This window comes from Myiozetetes cayanensis, unplaced genomic scaffold, assembly GCF_022539395.1.
Source record: "Myiozetetes cayanensis isolate MyiCay16 unplaced genomic scaffold, myiCay2020 scf649, whole genome shotgun sequence".
Classification (NCBI taxonomy): Eukaryota; Metazoa; Chordata; class Aves; order Passeriformes; family Tyrannidae; genus Myiozetetes; species Myiozetetes cayanensis.
In genome coordinates, this window is record NW_026087908.1 from 101 (window position 1) to 15,842 (window position 15,742).

General features: G+C 52.0%; 1 long non-coding RNA gene across 1 annotated transcript; it reads right to left on the reverse strand.

Moving 5' to 3' along the window:
- Window positions 1-10,146: 10,146 nt before the first annotated feature.
- On the reverse strand, window positions 10,147-15,368 carry LOC126651516 (uncharacterized). The gene is made up of 3 exons (XR_007631736.1): window positions 15,308-15,368; window positions 10,375-10,499; window positions 10,147-10,277 (listed from the first exon to the last, which is right to left on the reverse strand). It is a non-coding gene; the product is annotated as an uncharacterized LOC126651516 (long non-coding RNA).
- Between the last annotated feature and the right edge of the window lie 374 nt (window positions 15,369-15,742).

Here is a 15,742-nt window from a genome sequence, read left to right on the forward strand (position 1 = left end):
GGTTGTGAGGTGTTGGTTCTTTGGTTTCCAGGGGCTATTCCAGAATGGAGAAGATAGGCTGTGACATCACAATGGGCCCCATGGCACACCGGTGGGGCTGCATTCTGACCTAGTGGGGTGTTGGCTGCTTGGTTTCCAGGAGCCCGTTCCAGAAACGAAACTACAGCCCATGACTGTGGCGTTTTTTTGGATCACAGCAAGGGTGTTAAAAAAGCATTCTGGGAGTTGTGGTCAATGTGTACTCCATCACACAAGAGCAGTGGAGAGCTCGTTTAGGATTGGTGCCCACAAGTCCTCGTGTCACTGCCTCAAGCAAGAGGTGCAGCTTGCAGCTCCCACTGCATGGCACACCTGCAACAGGGAACAAAAGCTTTCAGTGGCATTTCTGACACTTCCCTGGACCCCTGCTCCTCCTCGATACCTCCCCGACTCAGCTGGGACGCTCATGTCTTTCCAAAGACTACGGGCAAGCACCTCAAAAGAGAAGAAGGCAACGCTTAAATGCCCAGCCCTGAACTACCCTGCCATTCCCCACAAGGTCATCGCCAAAGCACTTGACCTTGTCGCTCCGCTCCTCGACCCGTGGCTCTGCTCCTCTGGCAATACGGATGGCCACTGCAAAGAAATCACACAGGCAAAAGCAAATAGAGACGGATCCCCTCCGAGTAAAACATTCTGAACAACTTTCCCTCTCAGGTTACTTTACGCTCACCTCTTACTGCAAAGACCTCCTTCCTATTCTGCTGACGCTTGTCAGCTTGTGCACCACCGGAAAAAAAGCAAATGACAAAGGATGTGCTTAGATTCACCAAAATTACAAGGCGCCACAAGTACCACCTGATTCTTACTGCCAGGAAAATGCTCACCTTGCTCCTCTGCACTCCGATGTCAATAGCCCCAACCAGCGCGTGCATCCGACCTCAAGAGAAAGAGCAAAAAAGGTGCTCAAAACATGACCACTGTCAAGAAGGGTCGCATGTGGGGTCTGGTTTCAGGATGGCTGCCAGCAAAGCATCCTGGGACTAGTAGTTTTTAAGTACTCTAGTCCACATGTGCAGTTGAATGCTTGGATAGGATTGGCTGATTCGGTCACATGTGTGGTGACCTGTCAGCATTTGAAACTTCTATAGAAGCCCTTGTGTCTTCCAATAAAGCCTGGCATTTGTTCCATCCCACATTAGTGTCAGTGTCTCGTCCGTGGGACTGTTTCTTTATTATATTATTACAACTGTTACATTTGGCAGCCAGACAGAACCTTGGAATATGAGTAGCAGGAAAATGCTGACCTTGCTCCTCCGCCCTCTAGTGCCGGTAGGCCCACCAACCGCCTGCATCCCCCCTCGAAAAAAAGAACAAAAACACGCTCACAGAATGACCAGTGTCAAAAAGGGCCAGAGAAAACCTTGGATTCTGGCTGGCAGGAAAATCTTGATCTTGCTCGTCTGCACTCCGGTGCCGATAGCCCAAACCAATGCTTGCATCCCACCTCGAAACAAAAGAGCAAAAACACAATCACAGAGTGACCACCGACAAGAAGGGCAGAGATAACCTTGGATCATGGCTGGAAGGAAAACGCTCACCTTGCTCGTCTGCCCTCTGGTGCCGATAGCCTCAACAACACGCCTGCATCCCACCTCGAAAGAAAGAGCAAAACCACGCTCACAAAATGACCACTGAGAAGAAGGGTCAGAGATAACTTTGGATTCTGGCTGACTGGAAAATGCTGACCTTGCTCGTGTGCACTCCGGTGTCAATAGCCCAAACCAATGCTTGTATCCCACCTCGAAAGAAAGAACAAAAAGAGGCTCACACAATGACCTCTGACAAAAAGATCCTCTAAGATCTGCTGAGCCCTCTCTGGCTGGGTTTGGCCTGTCCTGGAGAGCCTCAGGTCTGGTTGGGCTGCCCCAGGCAGACGCTGGAGGAAGAAGAGCCCAGGCCTTCTGTGTCTGCTGTCCCTGGGGCTCAGCCTGTGCCCCATTCCTGCCCAAGGGCTGAGCCCACCTCTGCCTCGGGGCCTTGGGCAAAGGGCTGGCGAGGGAGAGGCCCAGGAACCTTGGGGCCTGCCCAGCTTTCCTCCTCCCTGGGGGCTCCCAGTCCTCTCCTGACATCCTGTTGGCCCCAGGACTTGCCGACTTTGGGCTTACGGCCCGCTGGCACCATCCCACCGGCCTGACCCCCTCCTTGCCCTCTCTAAAGCCGCTCCTGACTTTTATCAAGGCACCATCTAAGGAAAACCCTGGTTATCAGAAATGGCACCTGTGGGACGGCTGCAAGGCTCGAGTCTGCCAGGCAAGAGCAGGAGCACAGAGAGCCTGAGGAGCCAGGAGATGCTCTGGTTGGGCATTGTGCTGCTGTGGGAAGAGCTGACCCCTCTGCACAGTCTGTGCCATCCCTGCCAGCCAAGTTCTGCCCGGGCTCTGTGCACGGGGATGGAGCGTTGACAGTTTTCAGCCCCCACGCTGTTCCACAAAGGCTGTGATGTCACAAGGCCCTTGCCTGGCAGCCAGAAGATGGGCAAGGCAAGGCAAGGACGGAGCCTCTGAGCCACCAGCACTCTGTCCCAAAGGCTGGGATGGCACAGAAGCCCAGAATCCATGAGGTTGGCAGAGATTTCAGAGATCAACAGGCATCCAGTCTACCACTCATCCCCAGGACGTCAAGCAGACCACAGCACTAATGTCCACTCTGTCCCTAAACACCTCCAGGCACGGTGACTGCACCACCTCCCTGGGCAGCCCATTTCAATACCTAATCCCTGTTGCTGTTCAAAAATTTTTGATCCTTTCCCGACAATCATCCCCTGACAGGCAGGTCCTCACGTCCTCTTGCCCAATCGCCTGTTGCCTCGCAGAAGAGGCTGACCCCACCTGCTTCCACGCTGCTGTCAGGAAGTTTTGGACAGTGAGAAGGTCAGCCCTGAGCCTCCTCTTCTCCAGTTGCCTCAGCTGCTCATCATAGGATGTGCACTCCAGACCCTTGCCCAACTCCAACAAACTCCAGCCCCTCAATGTTCTTCATGAATTGAGGGGCCCAGAACCAGACACAGCTCGCCAGGTGGGGCCTCACCAGTACCCAGTCTAGCAGAGGAATCACTGCCCTGCTCCTGCTGCCCACACTATTTTGGATACAGGCCCAAAAGGCCATCAGAAGAGCACTTGACCTTGTCGCTTGGCTCCCCGGCCCGTGGCTCTGCTCCTCTCAGAATACGGGTGGCCACTGCAAAGAAATCACAGAGGCAAAGGCACCAGGTGTGGCCTCAGCAGTGCCCAGTCCAGCGGAAGAATCCCTGCCCTGCTCCTGCTGGCCCCACTTTTTCTGATCCAGGCCAGGATGCCCTTGGCCTTCTTGCCCACCTGGGCACCCGCTGGCTCAGGTTCAGCCTCTGTCGACCAGCACCCCCAGGGCCTTTCCCACCCTTTGCAGCTTCTCTGCCCCAGCCTCAAGCTGAAGGGGGTTATTGTGGCCAGAGGCACCAAAGGCACCAAAGGCACTCTTGAACCTCATGCCCATGGTCTCGGCCCAGAGATCCAGCCTGTCCAGGTCCCTCTGCACAGCCTTTCTACCCTCCAGCACATCGACACTGACACCCAGCTTGGGGTCATCTGCCAATCTGCTCATGGAAGATTCAATCCCCTCATGCAGGTCTCCATGAAAAATGTGAAACAAGACTGGGCCTGTTACCCAACAAGTTCTATTTCCTGACAAAGGAGCCCACGCAGCAGTGGGGAGAAATTGTTGGCAGGAGATTGAATCGGTGAAATAGACAGTGGATGATGGACCAGGTCCGGGGCCATCCTTTGTTAGAAAAACAAATGGAAAGTGTAAGGCCTGTCATACTTCAGTGGTCACAGACCAGAGAGAGAAAACAATTTTTGGGACTGGGACACAAAGAATGCAGAATTCCTAAGCCATAAAGACACAGAAACCAGAGATGAAGACAAAACTAACAGAGACAATCACTGAGACTCTCCCTAGCCAGGGAAAGATAAGAAAAGGACAAAAATTGTGGACTAAGTATCCTGAAAATAGCCAGTAGAAAAGCGAATAAGAATTAATTCAGAGAGTTACAGACCTCGTAAGGCAATGGACATTAATTCCTTTGTTTGCTCAAATGTATAAATAGTTCAAAGTTTTGAGAACTGATGTCCACGTGTTAGAGAGCAATCCCCATGTCCCTTCAACTCTTGAACCTAACCAGCTGATCAGAGATTTTCTTCCCTGGCTTTTGCTGACAGTTTCTGGGGACCCAGATGAGACAAAGTAGCCCTGGCACGGCAGACCAGAGGAACTGTTGGCCCTGCAGCAGGTACCAAAGGAGTTTTGGAAAGATCTTCCAATTGCCTGGTCTAGAGAGTTCTCCACCCCTTCTTTTCTGGGAAAAAGAACAGGACATTAATTTAGGGTGCTTGATTTTGAGGTTTTTTGCCTGTACATAAGGCACACCAACGGGAAGGACGCAGTGTGAGGCTGAGAGGTTTCTGCCATGGTTTGTGGGCTTGGGTAAGATTGGGAAATATTTACGGGACGCCCATAAAATCTTCGTTTTGGGAAAGGTTGGGAAAGGAGTTCAAAGGTAGTTTTGTCTGAGGTGTTAAACATAGCAGGGGCGTCTATCTTCACAATTCCCAAGACAAGAGATGGCAGAAAGCTGCCCTGCAGGTTCTACTTTAAGGAACAGAAGAAGAGACCAAGGGTAAGGGGGTTCTCTCCCGGAGGGACGGGCTGTCGTTCACTTGTAGGAGCCCTGCACTGAAATTGCCAGTCCAACTCACAAATTTGATAATGGACAAAGATTCCTGCCAGACAAAAGGTGCCAGGATAGAAAGCTCTTGCTGCCCATGGAGTCCCCAGGGTGGCCCACCAGTTGCACCTGAGAGACTGAGGCTATGGGCTCTCTTTCCTGGGGGAAAGGGCTGTCGTTCGCTTTTCGGAGGCCTGCTCTGAAATTGTCAGACCTACTCCATAATTGAATACCAATGAAGATTCCTCCCAGACAAATAATGCCAGGAAAGAAAGCTCTTGCTGCCGATAGAGTACCATGGTTGGCCCACCACTTGCACCTGAGACCCCGAAAGTAAGGACTTTCTTTTCTAGGGGAAAGTGCTGTCATTCGCTTGCAGGAGCCCTGTACTGAAATTGCCAGTCTGACTTAAAAAATTGAACACGACTGAAGATTCCTCCCAGGTAAAAGGTGGCAGGAAAAGAAAGCTCTTGCTGCCCATGGAGTGCCCAGGGATGCCAACTGCATCTGAAACCCAAAGGTTAAAGGCTTTCTTTCCTGGGGGAAAGGCCGTGACTTCACAGAGTCCCCTGGCAGATGGGTCGGGCTGCACTGTGGGGTTGTGAGGTGTTGGTTCTTTGGTTTCCAGGGGCTATTCCAGAATGCAGAAGATAGGCTGTGACATCACAATGGGCCCCATGGCACACCGGTGGGGCTGCATTCTGACCTAGTGGGGTGTTGGCTGCTTGGTTTCCAGGAGCCCGTTCCAGAAACGAAACTACAGCCCATGACTATGGCGTTTTTTTGGATCACAGCAAGGGTGTTAAAAAAGCATTCTGGGAGTTGTGGTCAATGTGTACTCAATCACACAAGAGCAGTGGAGAGCTCGTTTAGGATTGGTGCCCACAAGTCCTCGTGTCACTGCCTCCAGCAAGAGGTGCAGCTTGCAGCTCCCACTGCATGGCACACCTGCAACAGGGAACAAAAGTTTTCAGTGGCATTTCTGACACTTCCCTGGACCCCTGCTCCTCCTCGATACCTCCCCGACTCACCTGGGACGCTCATGTCTTTCCAAAGAGTACGGGCAAGCACCTCAAAAAAGAAGGTGGCAACGCTTAAATGCCCAGCCCTGAACTACCCTGCCATTCCCCACCAGGCCAGTACCAAAGCACTTGACCTTGTCGCTCCGCTCCTCGACCCGTGGCTCTGCTCCTCTGGCAATACGGATGGCCACTGCAAAGAAATCACACAGGCAAAAGCAAATAGAGACGGATCCCCTCCGAGTAAAACATTCTGAACAACTTTCCCTCTCAGGTTCCTTTACGCTCACCTCTTACTGCAAAGACCTCCTTCCTATTCTGCTGACGCTTGTCAGCTTGTGCACCACCGGAAAAAAAGCAAATGACAAAGGATGTGCTTAGATTCACCAAAATTACAAGGCGCCACAAGTACCACCCGATTCTTACTGCCAGGAAAATGCTCACCTTCCTCCTCTGCACTCTGATGTCAATAGCCCCAACAGCCGGGTGCATCCGACCTCAAGAGAAAGAGCAAAAAAGGTGCTCAAAACATGACCACTGTCAAGAAGGGCCACATGTGGGGTCTGGTTTCAGGATGGCTGCCAGCAAAGCATCCTGGGACTAGTAGTTTTTAAGTACTCTAGTCCACATGTGCAGTTGAATGCTTGGATAGGATTGGCTGATTCGGTCACATGTGTGGTGACCTGTCAGCATTTGAAACTTCTATAGAAGCCCTTGTGTCTTCCAATAAAGCCTGGCATTTGTTCCATCCCACATTAGTGTCAGTGTCTGGTCCGTGGGACTGTTTCTTTATTATATTATTACAACTGTTACATTTGGCAGCCAGACAGAACCTTGGAATATGAGTAGCAGGAAAATGCTGACCTTGCTCCTCCACCCTCTAGCGCCGGTAGGCCCCCCAACCGCCTGCATCCCCCTTGAAAAGAAGAAGAAGAAAAACACGCTCACAGAATGACCAGTGTCAAAAAGGGCCAGAGAAAACCTTGGATTCTGGCTGGCAGGAAAATTCTGACCTTGCTCGTCTGCACTCCGGTGCCGATAGCCCAAACCAATGCTTGCATCCCACCTCGAAACAAAAGAGCAAAAACACACTCACAGAGTGACCACCGACAAGAAGGGCAGAGATAACCTTGGATCATGGTTGGAAGGAAAACGCTCACCTTGCTCGTCTGCCCTCTGGTGTTGATAGCCTCAACAACCGCCTGCATCCCACCTCGAAAGAAAGAGCAAAACCACCCTCACAAAATGACCACTGAGAAGAAGGGCCAGAGATAACTTTAGATACAAGCTGGCTGGAAAATGCTGACCTTGTTCGTCTGCATTCTGGTGTCAATAGCCCAAACCAATGCTTGCATCCCACCTCGAAAGAAAGAACAAAAAGAGGCTCACACAATGACATCTGACAAAAAGATCCTCTAAGATCTGCTGAGCCCTCTCTGGCTGGGTTTGGCCTGTCCTGGAGAGCCTCAGGTCTGGTTGGGCTGCCCCAGGCAGACACTGGAGGAAGAAGAGCCCAGGCCTCCTGTGTCTGCTGTCCCTGGGGCTCAGCCTGTGCCCCATTCCTGCCCAAGGGCTGAGCCCACCTCTGCCTCAGGGCCTTGGGCAAAGGGCTGGCGAGGGAGAGGCCCAGGAGCCTTGGGGCCTACCATGGTTGGCCCACCACTTGCACCTGAGACCCCCAAAGTAAGGACTTTCTTTCCTAAGGGAAAGTGCTGTCATTCGCTTGCAGGAGCCCTGTACTGAAATTGCCAGTCTGACTTAAAAAATTGAACACGACTGAAGATTCCTCCCAGGTAAAAGGTGGCAGGAATAGAAAGCTCTTGCTGCCCATGGAGTGCCCAGGGATGCCAACTGCATCTGAAACCCAAAGGTTAAAGGCTTTCTTTCCTGGGGGAAAGGCCGTGACTTCACAGAGTCCCCTGGCAGATGGGTGGGGCTGCACTGTGGGGTTGTGAGGTGTTGGTTCTTTGGTTTCCAGGGGCTATTCCAGAATGCAGAAGATAGGCTGTGACATCACAATGGGCCCCATGGCACACCGGTGGGGCTGCATTCTGACCTACTGGGGTGTTGGCTGCTTGGTTTCCAGGAGCCCATTCCAGAAACGAAACTACAGCCCATGACTATGGCGTTTTGGATCACAGCAAGGGTGTTAAAAAAGCATTCTGAGAGTTGTGCTCAATGTGCACTCCATCACACAAGAGCAGTGGAGAGCTCGTTTAGGATTGGTGCCCACAAGTCCTCCTGTCACTGCCTCCAGCAAGAGGTGCAGCTTGCAGCTCCCACTGCATGGCACACCTGCAACAGGGAACAAAAGTTTTCAGTGGCATTTCTGACGCTTCCCTGGACCCCTGCTCCTCCTCGATACCTCCCCGACTCAGCTGGGACGCTCATGTCTTTCCAAAGAGTACGGGCAAGCACCTCAAAAAGAAGAAGGCAACGCTTAAATGCCCAGCCCTGAACTACCCTGCCATTCCCCACCAGGCCAGCACCAAAGCACTTGACCTTGTCGCTCCGCTCCTCGACCCGTGGCTCTGCTCCTCTGGCAATACGGATGGCCACTGCAAAGAAATCACACAGGCAAAAGCAAATAGAGACGGATCCCCTCCGAGTAAAACATTCTGACCAACTTTCCCTCTCAGGTTCCTTTACGCTCACCTCTTACTGCAAAGACCTCCTTCCTATTCTGCTGACGCTTGTCAGCTTGTGCACCACCGGAAAAAAAGCAAATGACAAAGGATGTGCTTAGATTCACCAAAATTACAAGGCGCCACAAGTACCACCTGATTCTTACTGCCAGGAAAATGCTCACCTTGCTCGTCTGCACTCCGATGTCAATAGCCCCAACAGCCGCCTGCATCCGACCTCAAGAGAAAGAGCAAAAAAAGGTGCTCAAAACATGACCACTGTCAAGAAGGGCCACATGTGGGGTCTGGTTTCAGGATGGCTGCCAGCAAAGCATCCTGGGACTAGTAGTTTTTAAGTACTCTAGTCCACATGTGCAGTTGAATGCTTGGATAGGATTGGCTGATTCGGTCACATGTGTGGTGACCTGTCAGCATTTGAAACTTCTATATAAGCCCTTGTGTCTTCCAATAAAGCCTGGCATTTGTTCCATCCCACATTAGTGTCAGTGTCTCGTCCGTGGGACTGTTTCTTTATTATATTATTACAACTGCTCCATTTGGCAGCCAGACATAACCTTGGAATATGAGTAGCAGGAAAATGCTGACCTTGCTCCTCCGCCCTCTAGTGCCGGTAGGCCCACCAACCGCCTGCATCCCCCTCGAAAAAAAGAACAAAAACAGGCTCACAGAATGACCAGTGTCAAAAAGGGCACGAGAAAACCTTGGATTCTGGCTGGCAGGAAAATTCTGACCTTGCTCGTCTGCACTCCGGTGCCGATAGCCCAAAGCAAGGCTTGCATCCCACCTCGAAACAAAAGAGCAAAAACACACTCACAGAGTGACCACCGACAAGAAGGGCAGAGATAACCTTGGATCATGGTTGGAAGGAAAACGCTCACCTTGCTCGTCTGCCCTCTGGTGCCGATAGCCTCAAAAACACGCCTGCATCCCACCTCGAAAGAAAGAGCAAAACCACGTTCACAAAATGACCACTGAGAAGAAGGGTCAGAGATAACTTTGGATACAGGCTGGCTGGAAAATGCTGCCCTTGTTCGTCTGCATTCTGGTGCCGATAGCCCAAACCAGTGCTTGCATCCCACCTCGAAAGAAAGAACAAAAAGAGGTTCACACAATGACCTCTGATAAGAAGTGCCTGGAAGAACTGCAAAGACAGACCCACGAGAATCTTCCATGGGGGATATGCTACGCTCTGCCCTGCACACCCTAGTGCTGCCCGTAAAACTCAGCCTCTCCGCTTCCCTCTCCTAAGAGACTTCACCTTAAACATCCCGTTCCCTACGCTCATTTCAAAAGCCCTCCTGGCAATTCCCAAGCCTCTACCCGGCTCTCACCCTCTCTCTGCCTCCACTTATCTTGCAGAGAGACGAGCCTGTCAATCCACCTTCCAAAAGCATCGGCCTTCGGCTGCCTCAGGGCTTCCTGTAGTCCCTGGGTTCTTCTCTTCCTCAGCTCCAGGAAGGAAACCAAAATCAGTGCATGACTTTAGCAGCACATCGGCCAAACCCCAACCATTCCCTCACTCACAGTCTCCTAAGTGCCCCCAAGTCCTCCTGTCACTGCCTCCAGCAAGAGGTGCAGCTTGCAGCTCCCACTGCATGGCACACCTGCAACAGGGAACAAAAGTTTTCAGTGGCATTTCTGACGCTTCCCTGGACCCTTGCTCCTCCTCGATACCTCCCCGACTCACCTGGGACGCTCATGTCTTTCCAAAGAGTACTGGGCAAGCACCTCAAAAAAGAAGAAGGCAACGCTTAAATGCCCAGCCCTGAACTACCCTGCCATTCCCCACCAGGCCAGCACCAAAGCACTTGACCTTGTCGCTCCGCTCCTCGACCCGTGGCTCTGCTCCTCTGGCAATACGGATGGCCACTGCAAAGAAATCACACAGGCAAAAGCAAATAGAGACGGATCCCCTCCGAGTAAAACATTCTGACCAACTTTCCCTCTCAGGTTACTTTACGCTCACCTCTTACTGCAAAGACCTCCTTCCTATTCTGCTGACGCTTGTCAGCTTGTGCACCACCGGAAAAAAAGCAAATGACAAAGGATGTGCTTAGATTCACCAAAATTACAAGGCGCCACAAGTACCACCTGATTCTTACTGCCAGGAAAATGCTCACCTTGCTCGTCTGCCCTCTGGTGCCGATAGCCTCAAAACACGCCTGCATCCCACCTCGAAAGAAAGAGCAAAACCACGCTCACAAAATGACCACTGAGAAGAAGGGCCAGAGATAACTTTGGATTCTGGCTGACTGGAAAATGCTGACCTTGCTCGTCTGCATTCTGGTGCTGGTAGCCCAAACCAATGCTTGCATCCCACCTCGAAAGAAAGAACAAAAAGAGGCTCACACAATGACATCTGACAAAAAGATCCTCTAAGATCTGCTGAGCCCTCTCTGGCTGGGTTTGGCCTGTCCTGGACAGCCCCAGGTCTCGTTGGGCTGCCCCACGCAGACGCTGGAGGAAGAAGAGCCCAGGCCTCCTGTGTCTGCTGTCCCTGGGGCTCAGCCTGTGCCCCATTCCTGCCCAAGGGCTGAGCCCACCTCTGCCTTGGGGCCTTGGGCAAAGGGCTGGCGAGGGAGAGGCCCAGGAGCCTTGGGGCCTGCCCAGCTTTCCTCCTCCCTGGGGGCTCCCAGTCCTCTCCTGACACCCTGTTGGCCCCAGGACTTGCCGACTTTGGGCTCACGGCCCGCTGGCACCATCCCACCGGTCTGATCCCCCTCCTTGCCCTCTCTAAAGCCGCTCCTGACTTTTATCAAGGCACCATCTAAGGAAAACCCTGGTTATCAGAAATGGCACTTGTGGGACGGCTGCAAGGCTCGAGTCTGCCAGGCAAGAGCAGGAGCACAGAGAGCCTGAGGAGCCAGGAGATGCTCTGGTTGGGCATTGTGCTGCTGTGGGAAGAGCTGACCCCTCTGCACAGTCTGTGCCATTCCTGACAGCCAAGTTCTGCCCGGGCTCTGTGCACGGGGACGGAGCGCTGACAGTTTTCAGCCCCTGCGCTGTTCCACAAAGGCTGTGATGTCACAAGGTCCTTGCCTGGCAGCCAGAAGACGGGCAAGGCAAGGCAAGGACGGAGCCTCTGAGCCACCAGCACTCTGTCCCAAAGGCTGGGATGGCACAGAAGCCCAGAATCCATGAGGCTGGCAGAGACTTCAGAGATCAACAGGCATCCAGTCTACCACTCATCCCCAGGACGTCAAGCAGACCACAGCACTAATGTCCACTCTGTCCCTAAACACCTCCAGACACGGTGACTCCACCACCTCCCTGGGCAGCCCATTTCAATACCTAATCCCTGTTGCTGTTCAAAAATTCCTGATCCTTTCCCGACAATCATCCCCTGACAGGCAGGTCCTCACGTCCTCTTGCCCAATCGCCTGTTGCCTCGCAGAAGAGGCTGACCCCACCTGGTTCCACCCTGCTGTCAGGAAGTTTTGGAAAGTGAGAAGGTCAGCCCTGAGCCTCCTCTTCTCCAGTTGCCTCAGCTGCTCATCATAGGATGTGCACTCTAGACCCTTGTCCAGCTCCAACAAACTCCAGCCCCTCAATGTTCTTCATGAATTGAGGGGCCCAGAACCAGACACAGCACGCCAGGTGGGGCCTCACCAGTACCCAGTCTAGCGGAGGAATCACTGCCCTGCTCCTGCTGCCCACACTATTTCGGATACAGGCCCAAAAGGCCATCAGAAGAGCACTTGACCTTGTCGCTTGGCTCTCCGGCCCGTGGCTCTGCTCCTCTCAGAATACGGGTGGCCACTGCAAAGAAATCACAGAGGCAAAGGCACCAGGTGTGGCCTCAGCAGTGCCCAGTCCAGCGGAAGAATCCCTGCCCTGCTCCTGCTGGCCCCACTCTTTCTGATCCAGGCCAGGATGCCCTTGGCCTTCTTGCCCACCTGGGCACCCGCTGGCTCAGGTTCAGCCTCTGTTGACCAGCACCCCCAGGGGCTTTCCCACCCTTTGCAGCTACTCTGCCCCAGCCTCAAGCTGAAGGGGGTTCTTGTGGCCAGAGGCACCAAAGGCACTCTTGAACCTCATGCCCATGGTCTCGGCCCAGAGATCCAGCCTGTCCAGGTCCCTCTGCACAGCCTTTCTACCCTCCAGCACATCGACACTGACACCCAACTTGGGGTCATCTGCCAATCTGCTCATGGAAGATTCAATCCCCTCATGAAGGTCTCCATGAAAAATGTGAAACAAGACTGGGCCTGTTACCCAACAAGTTCTATTTCCTGACAAAGGAGCCCACGCAGCAGTGGGGAGAAATTGTTGGCAGGAGATTGAATCGGTGAAATAGACAATGGATGATGGACCAGGTCCAGGGCCATCCTTTGTTAGAAAAACAAATGGAAAGTGTAAGGCCTGTCATACTTCAGTGGTCATAGACCAGAGAGAGAAAACAATTTTTGGGACTGGGACACAAAGAATGCAGAATTCCTAAGCCATAAAGACACAGAAACCAGAGATGAAGACAAAACTAACAGAGACAATCACTGAGACTCTCTGTAGCCAGGGAAAAATAAGAAAAGGACAAAAATTGTGGACTAAGTATCCTGCAAATAGCCAATAGAAGAGAGAATAAGAATTAATTCAGAGAGTTACAGACCTCATAAGGCAATGGACATTAATTCCTTTGTTTGCTCAAATGTATAAATAGTTCAAAGTTTTGAGAACTGATGTCCATGTGTTAGAGAGCAATCCCCATGTCCCTTCAACTCTTGAACCTAACCAGCTGATCAGAGATTTTCTTCCCTGGCTTTTGCTGACAGTTTCTGGGGACCCAGATGAGACAAAGTAGCCCTGGCACGGCAGACCAGAGGAACTGTTGGCCCTGCAGCGGGTACCAAAGGAGTTTTGGAAAGATCTTCCAATTGCCTGGTCTAGAGAGTTCTCCACCCCTTCTTTTCTGAGAAAAAGAACAGGACATTAATTTAGGGTGCTTGATTTTGTGTTTTTTTGCCTGTACATAAGGCACACCAACGGGAAGGACGCAGTGTGAGGCTGAGAGGTTTCTGCCATGGTTTGTGGGCTTGGGTAAGATTGGGAAATATTTACGGGACGCCCATAAAATCTTCGTTTTGGGAAAGGTTGGGAAAGGAGTTCAAAGGTAGTTTTGTCTGAGGTGTTAAACATAGCAGGGGCGTCTATCTTCACAATTCCCAAGACAAGAGATGGCAGAAAGCTGCCCTGCATGTTCTAGTTTAAGGAACAGAAGAAGAGACCGAGGGTAAGGGGTTTCTTTCCTGGAGGGACGGGCTGTCATTCACTTGTAGGAGCCCTGCACTGAAATTGCCAGTCCGACTCACAAATTTGACTATGGACAAAGATTCCTGCCAGACAAAAGGTGCCAGGATAGAAAGCTCTTGCTGCCCATGGAGTGCCTAGGGTGGCCCACCAACTGCACCTAACACCCAAAGGTTGTGGGCTTCCTTTCCTGGGGAAAGGGCTGTCGTTCCCTTGTGGAAACCCCACGCTGAAATTGCCAATCCAACTCCCAAAATTGAAGACAGACGAAGATTCCTCCTGGACAAAAGCTTCCAGGACAGAAGGGTCTTGCTGCCCATGGAGTCCCCAGGGTGGCCCACCAGTTGCACCTGAGAGACTGAGGCTATGGGCTCTCTTTCCTGGGGGAAAGGGCTGTCGTTCGCTTTTCGGAGACCTGCTCTGAAATTGTCAGACCTACTCCAAAATTGAATACCGATGAAGATTCCTCCCAGACAAATAATGCCAGGAAAGAAAGCTCTTGCTGCCGATAGAGTACCATGGTTGGCCCACCACTTGCACCTGAGACCCCGAAAGTAAGGACTTTCTTTTCTAGGGGAAAGTGCTGTCATTCGCTTGCAGGAGCCCTGTACTGAAATTGCCAGTCTGACTTAAAAAATTGAACACGACTGAAGATTCCTCCCAGGTAAAAGGTGGCAGGAAAAGAAAGCTCTTGCTGCCCATGGAGTGCCCAGGGATGCCAACTGCATCTGAAACCCAAAGGTTAAAGGCTTTCTTTCCTGGGGGAAAGGCCGTGACTTCACAGAGTCCCCTGGCAGATGGGTGGGGCTGCACTGTGGGGTTGTGAGGTGTTGGTTCTTTGGTTTCCAGGGGCTATTCCAGAATGCAGAAGATAGGCTGTGACATCACAATGGGCCCCATGGCACACCGGTGTGGCCTGCATTCTGACCTAGTGGGGTGTTGGTTGTTTGGTTTCCAGAAGCCCATTCCAGAAACGAAACTACAGCCCATGACTGTGGTGTTTTTTTGGATCACAGCAAGGGTGTTAAAAAAGCATTCTGGGAGTTGTGCTCAATGTGGACACCATCACACAAGAGCAGTGGAGTGCTCGTTGAGGACTGGTGCCCACAAGTCCTCCTGTCACTGCCTCCAGTAAGAGGTGCAGCTTGCAGCTCCCACTGCATGGCACACCTGCAACAGGGAACAAAAGTTTTCAGTGGCATTTCTGACGCTTCCCTGGACCCCTGCTCCTCCTCGATACCTCCCCGACTCAGCTGGGACGCTCATGTCTTTCCAAAGAGTACGGGCAAGCACCTCAAAGAGAAGAAGGCAACGCTTAAATGCCCAGCCCTGAACTACCCTGCCATTCCCCACCAGGCCAGCACCAAAGCACTTGACCTTGTCGCTCCGCTCCTCGACCCGTGGCTCTGCTCCTCTGGCAATACGGATGGCCACTGCAAAGAAATCACACAGGCAAAAGCAAATAGAGACCGATCCCCTCCGAGTAAAACATTCTGACTAACTTTCCCTCTCAGGTTCCTTTACGCTCACCTCTTACTGCAAAGACCTCCTTCCTATTCTGCTGACGCTTGTCAGCTTGTGCACCACCAGAAAAAAAGCAAATGACAAAGGATGTGCTTAGATTCACCAAAATTACAAGGCGCCACAAGTACCACCTGATTCTTACTGCCAGGAAAATGCTCACCTTGCTCGTCTGCACTCCGGTGTCAATAGCCCCAACAGCCGCCTGCATCCGACCTCAAGAGAAAGAGCAAAAAAGGTGCTCAAAACATCACCACTGTCAAGAAGGGCCACATGTGGGGTCTGGTTTCAGGATGGCTGCCAGCAAAGCATCCTGGGACTAGTAGTTTTTAAGTACTCTAGTCCACACGTGCAGCTGAATGCTTGGATAGGATTGGCTGATTAGGTCACATGTGTGGTGACCTGTCAGCATTTCAAACTTCTCTATAAGCCCTTGTGTCTTCCAATAAAGCCTGGCATTTGTTCCATCCCACATTAGTGTCAGTGTCTCGTCCGTGGGACTGTTTCTTTATTATATTATTACAACTGTTACATTTGGCAGACAGACATAACCTTGGAATATGAGTAGC